This window comes from Pelecanus crispus, chromosome 5 (genome assembly GCF_030463565.1).
Source record: "Pelecanus crispus isolate bPelCri1 chromosome 5, bPelCri1.pri, whole genome shotgun sequence".
Classification (NCBI taxonomy): Eukaryota; Metazoa; Chordata; class Aves; order Pelecaniformes; family Pelecanidae; genus Pelecanus; species Pelecanus crispus.
The window spans coordinates 24,005,752-24,012,411 of NC_134647.1; positions in this window are offsets into that span (position 1 = coordinate 24,005,752).

Below are 6,660 nucleotides of genomic sequence, written 5' to 3' on the forward strand. Positions count from 1 at the left end.
GTAATGCTCACCATCTTTCTCGACACTGGCATACTAGAGTGAAAATAAAAACAAAACCACACAAACAAAAATCAATCCATTTAGATGCTAGTTATCAGTGATTACCAAACTAGTATCTTTACCGAGTATCACTTAAAATGGTGCACAACTGTCTGTACATAACTGCTCTAAAATTAAAGGGCTTAATTAAACTAACAGTGTTACTGTACTAGTTGCATACCACAACAATCATATTATCCCTGTAGAATAGATGTGTTCACATAATGACCAATATCTTATAATAAAAAGACAATTATGTATTTTCAGAAACTGTCAGGTAATTGCATAAATTTATAAAAATTACAGCCATGTTGTAGCTTTCCATTTGTAGCTACACTGTGAAAACACAGCGCATAAATTTTCTTACAATTTCTAGTACCGGATATCTTCTGAATAATTGTTAATGCTCATTCTTATAGTTAGCTTGGAAAACACATATTTCTTTTCTCTTTTCGTGAGAAAGAACTTTTCAGATTAATTTTTATCCTGAAACTAATGGTTTTAGCATTTTCCATCTAAGTAAAAATTGACACACAGACAGAAAGTATTTGGGTCAATTGAAATGTTTTACTTTGATTTTGAGCTTTATTAACAATAAATTTTCAAATAAAAATCACAACCAAATTTTCAAATTACATAATTTAAATATTAATAAAACTAACTAAAAATAAAATAACCAAGTACATCTTTATTACTTGTACACCAAGACAACTGCCACATGCCTGTATCAGTATTCCTATTGCTTGCTTTTCTGTTTCAAATCATTAATCACTGGTTCTTATCTATAGGTCAACTTTAAATTAAAAGTGAACTTTTTAGCATAAAGTAAATTCCATGCCCTCAGCTGTCCAGTTATGCTGGGTAATACCAATCTTGAACTAAGAACATGAGGAGGCAGGAGTAGAAAGCATAACAAGTGATGAATAAAAGGGAAATGTATTATGGAAGTTCATACCCCTCAGATCTTGTTTCAAGACAGCAGTATAGTTGCATGAAAAATTTTGTGTAGTTTATTTATATAACAGTAATCTTAGAAATAAAACCTAAGTTTTCAGATTGCAAAGTTAAACTCTGTTTGCATCCTGGAACACAGGAAAGTAGCTCACAAAAGATTTCTAGTTCCCTAAACTACTGTGACACAATCCAGTTTGATGACTGAGCTTGTTTCTCAGCATCTGTGCTCACAAAACCTATAAGCAAGCTTATTTAGTAGTTTAAAATCCATCTCTTCTGTTCACTCTCTACTGTACAGTCTACTTGTACACACAATGATTTAGATGCAGACCTTCAAACATATACATAGAACTGTGTTCTTTCTGAGAAAGTGAAGTTACAAAACAGCTGTTTCATTAGAATTTTGATTTGCAATAAAAGTAGTGATTTTAATTAATTTGTAAAAATGTAATTCGCCTTTCTAGGTTCTAGTTATTAAAAGATGACTACGTAAGCATTCTCTGCAGAAAAAGAAATGGCAATGCCCCCCAAGACCAATAGTGCAACATCTACGCTAGTGAATTCAAACTTCAATTAATGGTCTTATCTGTAATTTGTAACTTTTCTACTATATACTGCAGTATCTTGATTCACTTGACACAGCCTTATGTGAAAGAGTAACAAAATGGGACCTTACCCTGCCAGGGACCCACGGGAATTAGAATATTAACAAGAGCTACACACAGTACCTGTTAAGGTGTAACACTCCGTTACAATAAAGGGGATCATTCACATATCTCATGCTTTTTTCAGCTGTATGCAACGCAACCAATTCAGTCAGGACAGTATTTCAGCGTAAAGGAGCTTGCATCAGCATCGATGCCTGCTTAAGCATCTCCCATATCTCTTCCACAATACCAGCCCCTCACATCACCTCATCACCTCTCCCTCCTCCACCCTATAGCTGTGATGACAGCCGTTTGCAATACTGCACTGTAAACCAGATTATTGACCTAATCCAGAATTAAAATAGATGATTTCCACAAAAATAGGAACACAAAGCAGTGGACAGGAATCCTTTAATTCAGCACTGCTGCCAACATGACAATATTATGAAACTGTGGCTTCACTGAATCAACTCAGAAAGGTTCTCTCCTCAGTCGTACACACAAGTAACTAAAAAATGCATTACGAAGCACAATTCTGCTGCAAGACATGCAATCCAAATAAACTTTGATGTATGAAGGACCATCAAACATGCAGAGTATTTGGCATATCTTCAAGAATAATGGAATTCAACTGTATGACAGTAGAGTGCGTATCAAAGAGTCAAAATCTAAACATCATCTTTTTTTCTTCAGACACCAATTTATCTGAGTTTATTACAAATAGTGAGTTGTTTTACAATAAAACCTGTGCGTGGGAAGTTTTGTTACAAATTTTTTGAGACAAAAATAATTAACTGACAGGTACATTTTGCTCCATATGAGAAGGTCATGGTATTTTGAAAGAGCTTGGCAGCGAGCCAATAAATGAAGGCCTGACAAAGTAGCTAGGCATGTATTTCAGCATGTATTTACATTTGTCCTCAAGTTACCTTTTCACCATACAACTTAAGTCAAGAATCTTTTAACAAAAAATAGGCAACTGTAAATTATATTTTAATTTGCATATAAAACATAACGCATCAATTAAATCTGTATTTTCCTCAGTCTTGAATCATGTTACTTTATAACACACAATTCTTACTATACATTTATAGACTGTCTCAGGTAAGCACTTGATGAATTTGCATGGGACTTTTTTTTAAACATTATCACATAACAGGAACACACAAAAACCCTGCTCTATTTGTACAATATAGTGCTAGGTATCACCACGCTTTCAGAAACAATGCTTTCTTTGAAAAATTGGTTAGTTTTCAATATAAAGGGGTTTTCTATCCCAATTATTTTATCTGGGCAGAGGAGAAATATGTTCCAAAACAAGAGAGACCTATGGGTACTCTTAACTTGTTTTTTTTTTTAATTAAGCTAAGCTATGAGCAAGAGATTCAGGCCATTTTTAAGTGTGGGGGTGAAAACTTTCCTGCATTAAAATTGGAAGTTTGTTTTTGTTTCTTTCTCCACCTTGCTGGAACAGGTTCTGCCTGCATTCAGCAGGCAGGGAATAATTCAGCTAAATTCCCCGAGGGCTGACTGCGTCTTGCCTAAGAAAAAAGAACGAAGTCTCACTAAGAAATCTGATAACTGTTGTTCCACGTAACTCTTTTATCCTTCAGTAATGGTTGTTACTGAAGTCAGTGGCTAGCAAACACTTCAGAGGTTAACTTATTTGATGGTGTACAAACATGAAATTTCAATGCCTGCATTTCATAGTTACAGGATTACATAGAAATAATAGCACGTCTTTTTAATACAAGTCAAACATAAGATTTTTAACAGTTTAAAATAAGAAAAAGAAATATATAGCAAACCAGAAATTCTAAGAGAAAGGCATGTATCGAGCATCCACTAAGATACAACTTAAACTGGATGGACAGGGGACACGTATCACATTAGAGGATACGCATGAACAGAAGGAAATTTAAGTACACTCTCTATGAATAAGGTGGATGACGAAGAGGCCTAGAGTTTACATCTTCCCTTGTGCCCATTTCCAAGGGAAGCCAAATTTAGGAAGGAATGCACGCCCTTTAGCTGAAGCTCGCAGAACAGGCCAGCACCCTCAGCAAAGAGCACAACATATCTGACCCCTGATTTGTGCAACACTAGTAGCATTTCATAACAAGACTCTCTACAACTTAAGTCTTGGAAAGAGTGGGTTCTCTTTTGATTTTTTTAAAGTTTGCAACTAAGTTTGCTTGCTATCAAGCAAAAAACACAATTTCAAGCTCAACTAGAATCAAATATAATCCAAAATAAATACAAACTCTCTTTCTATGCCAGAGGTGTCTGTGTTGTCTTTTTTTACTGCAAATCTCAGATACTTAGGAGAGCTTTTGTGTTTTACATTCCTCAGAGCACAAAACAATCCACAACTTAATTTGGATGTTTCTCTGAAGGTTATAACATAGACATGGAAAAGACCAAAAAGCTGTTTTAAAACCAGTAGACTGTCTGCTTTTTAGGTCAATAAAACATGTATTGTCCCAGAAACAATTTCAAGAACCAGTTGTACAATGTTCTTCCTCTTCACTTTTCCCTGTATGACCAAAATCAAGGACTTCAAACAATTTAGTTATTTCCAGAAGCAAGCACTTCTACTGACTGGAAGTCAAGAACCATAAAAAGTCTATATTTCCAAGCTGACTAGAGTATTTTGACACATTTCACATTTTCGTAACCAAACATACAAAAGTGTCTTGCAAAAAAGCTGGAAGAGCTGCGTGATGTTCTAGAACCACACGTTTTTATATTGTATTAATATAATATTTTAAAAAACCTATTTTCATGTTGTTTATTTTATTAACATATTCTATGGTATTCCTTATCTACAAAAGCTAAATGTCATGTCAACAATAAATGAACCTGTGATGGAAGATTTTTCACTAGAAACTAAATGCTGGGCTTTCACAGGTTGATTCCAACATTCTAAGTTTTAGCACTCAAGCAATGTTACCAGTGTAAGCCAGAATGCAAAAGCAAAAATATCCCTCTCAGGCAAAAAGGTACCTCTGTCTACTTATCATATGTGGAAACTGTTAGATAATAGCGTAGGACCAAAAGATACGTGTCAATGTTAACTTCTAAAAACATTGCCAGTCATCCATCCATTTGTAAGAGGAACACTTGTAACCCCAAGGACGAGACATACAGCCATGGAAGAAGAATTTTTCAGAAGGTTGCAAAAGTGTATTTAAAAAAAATAACAGTGCCTAGTTATGGTTATAATTATTTGCTTTATAGAAAATGAGAAAATACCTCATAAAATTATTGAAGATGCCAATTTGGAAATGGTTAAGCACAATTTGTGTCAGGAGCAGTTTCTCCTCAACACCTGAAGGCCCTTCCAAAACACCGTGCCTGCAAAGTGAACTTTCAAGCGCCCCACAAGCACGACACACGTATGATGCCGTGGCAAACTGCTGAACGGGCAACAAATAAGTGTCTGCCAATCAAACAACATCAGACAGATATTTTTACCTGCAAAAAAATATTTCGGAGTTCAGCAGGGTCTGCTCGTTTGGTTGACTGCACCTGTAAACACAAGCAAGTTAATGCTTCGCTAGCCGGGCTACTGACGGAGCGCAGACAAAACCCGCCGGCTGCGCGGCTGAGGGCAGCGCCGCCGGGTCCCTCACGCAGCCGCCGGGGCGAACCGCAAGCGTGACCCCGCCGCGCTGGCTGCGGGGCTCCCCAGCACCCCAGTGCCGGTGACAGCTGCCAAGCTGCGCGCTGCTGGAAGAGGCGAGGCGCGGCGCCCCGGCCCCACGCCCCGCCAGCCGCTGCCGCCCGCCGGGCCCGGCCGTTACCGCCCGCGCGCGCCGGGTAACGGCCCTCCGCCCGCGCCCGCCGGGCCCCGCCCGCCCCCGGCCCGCGGCCCCGCAGCCTCGCCGCTTCGCCTCACGAGGCGCAGGCAGGGCAGGCTGCGCTGACCCTTCCCCGGGGCCGCTCCGCCATCACCGCCGCCGCCGGCGGCTTCCCCGGGCCCCCCGCAGCGGCGGCTGCCTCCTCCCGCCACCCGCCTCCCCGCCGGCCGCCCCGCGCGGGCAGGCGGGGGGTCCCCCCGTCTCCTCCTGCGACGAGCGGCGGAGGGGGAGAGTCACCTTGACCGCCATGCTGCGCCCGCCGAGAAGGAGGAGGAGCCGCCCGCCGCTACCCACCCGCCGCGCCGCCGCAACAGCCGCCGCCTCGGCGCAGCGCCGTGGCGACGGGCGCCTTGCCCTGCCCTGCCCTGCCCCGCCCGGCGCGGCCCGCTCGCCTCCGCCGAAGCTCTCCGGGGACGAGGGGAGCGGAGGCCACCGGCACCGCCGCGGCCCCAGCCCGGGGCTCGCCGCCCCCGCACGCCCGCGGCCCCTGATCTGTGACCCCGGCGGGCGACGAGCCAGCCGCGGCCAGACCTCCTGCTCTCGGCCGGGCACCTCGGCGGGCGCCCGGGGCAGAAGCGGTGTCGCTGCCCCCTCGCCCCCCGCGTTAGCCGCCACACGGCCCCGCGGCGGGCCATGCTGGTTACCCCCACCAGCGCGGTTTGGACGGCGTGTCACCCGCCCCGCCTAAGGCACCAGGAGCGCGGCTGTGGGGCCTTGCCGCGGGGCTGCCGGTGGCACCTCCAAAGTGCAAAACTGAACTTTTTGAAACGCTGCTGAAACTCCTTTCTGGCTTAACAGATGCAGCCGTTCCCTTGAGGGTCAGGCAAACTATACCTGTTGATAGCAAGTGATGAAACTGTTCATAGACCAATATTCTGGCAGCATGCTGCAATGTGGTAGCGGCCCCGTATTTCTAACAAAGAAAGAGAGGTACAAAGTAATCAGTTCTGGCTGGAATTCAGTAGCTTCTGACAGACCCTCGTAACACTTTAGCAGTAGAGCACACTGACTTGCTTTATCCCTCAAAATGAAAAACATGCAGGCCACAGCCTCAAAAAAGAAGAAATTCATATGTTTGGACAGCTCAATCACAGTAAGTGCCTATAAAACCCAACTCAAACAATAATGCATGTTTTGTTTTGCTGTACTATTTCAAA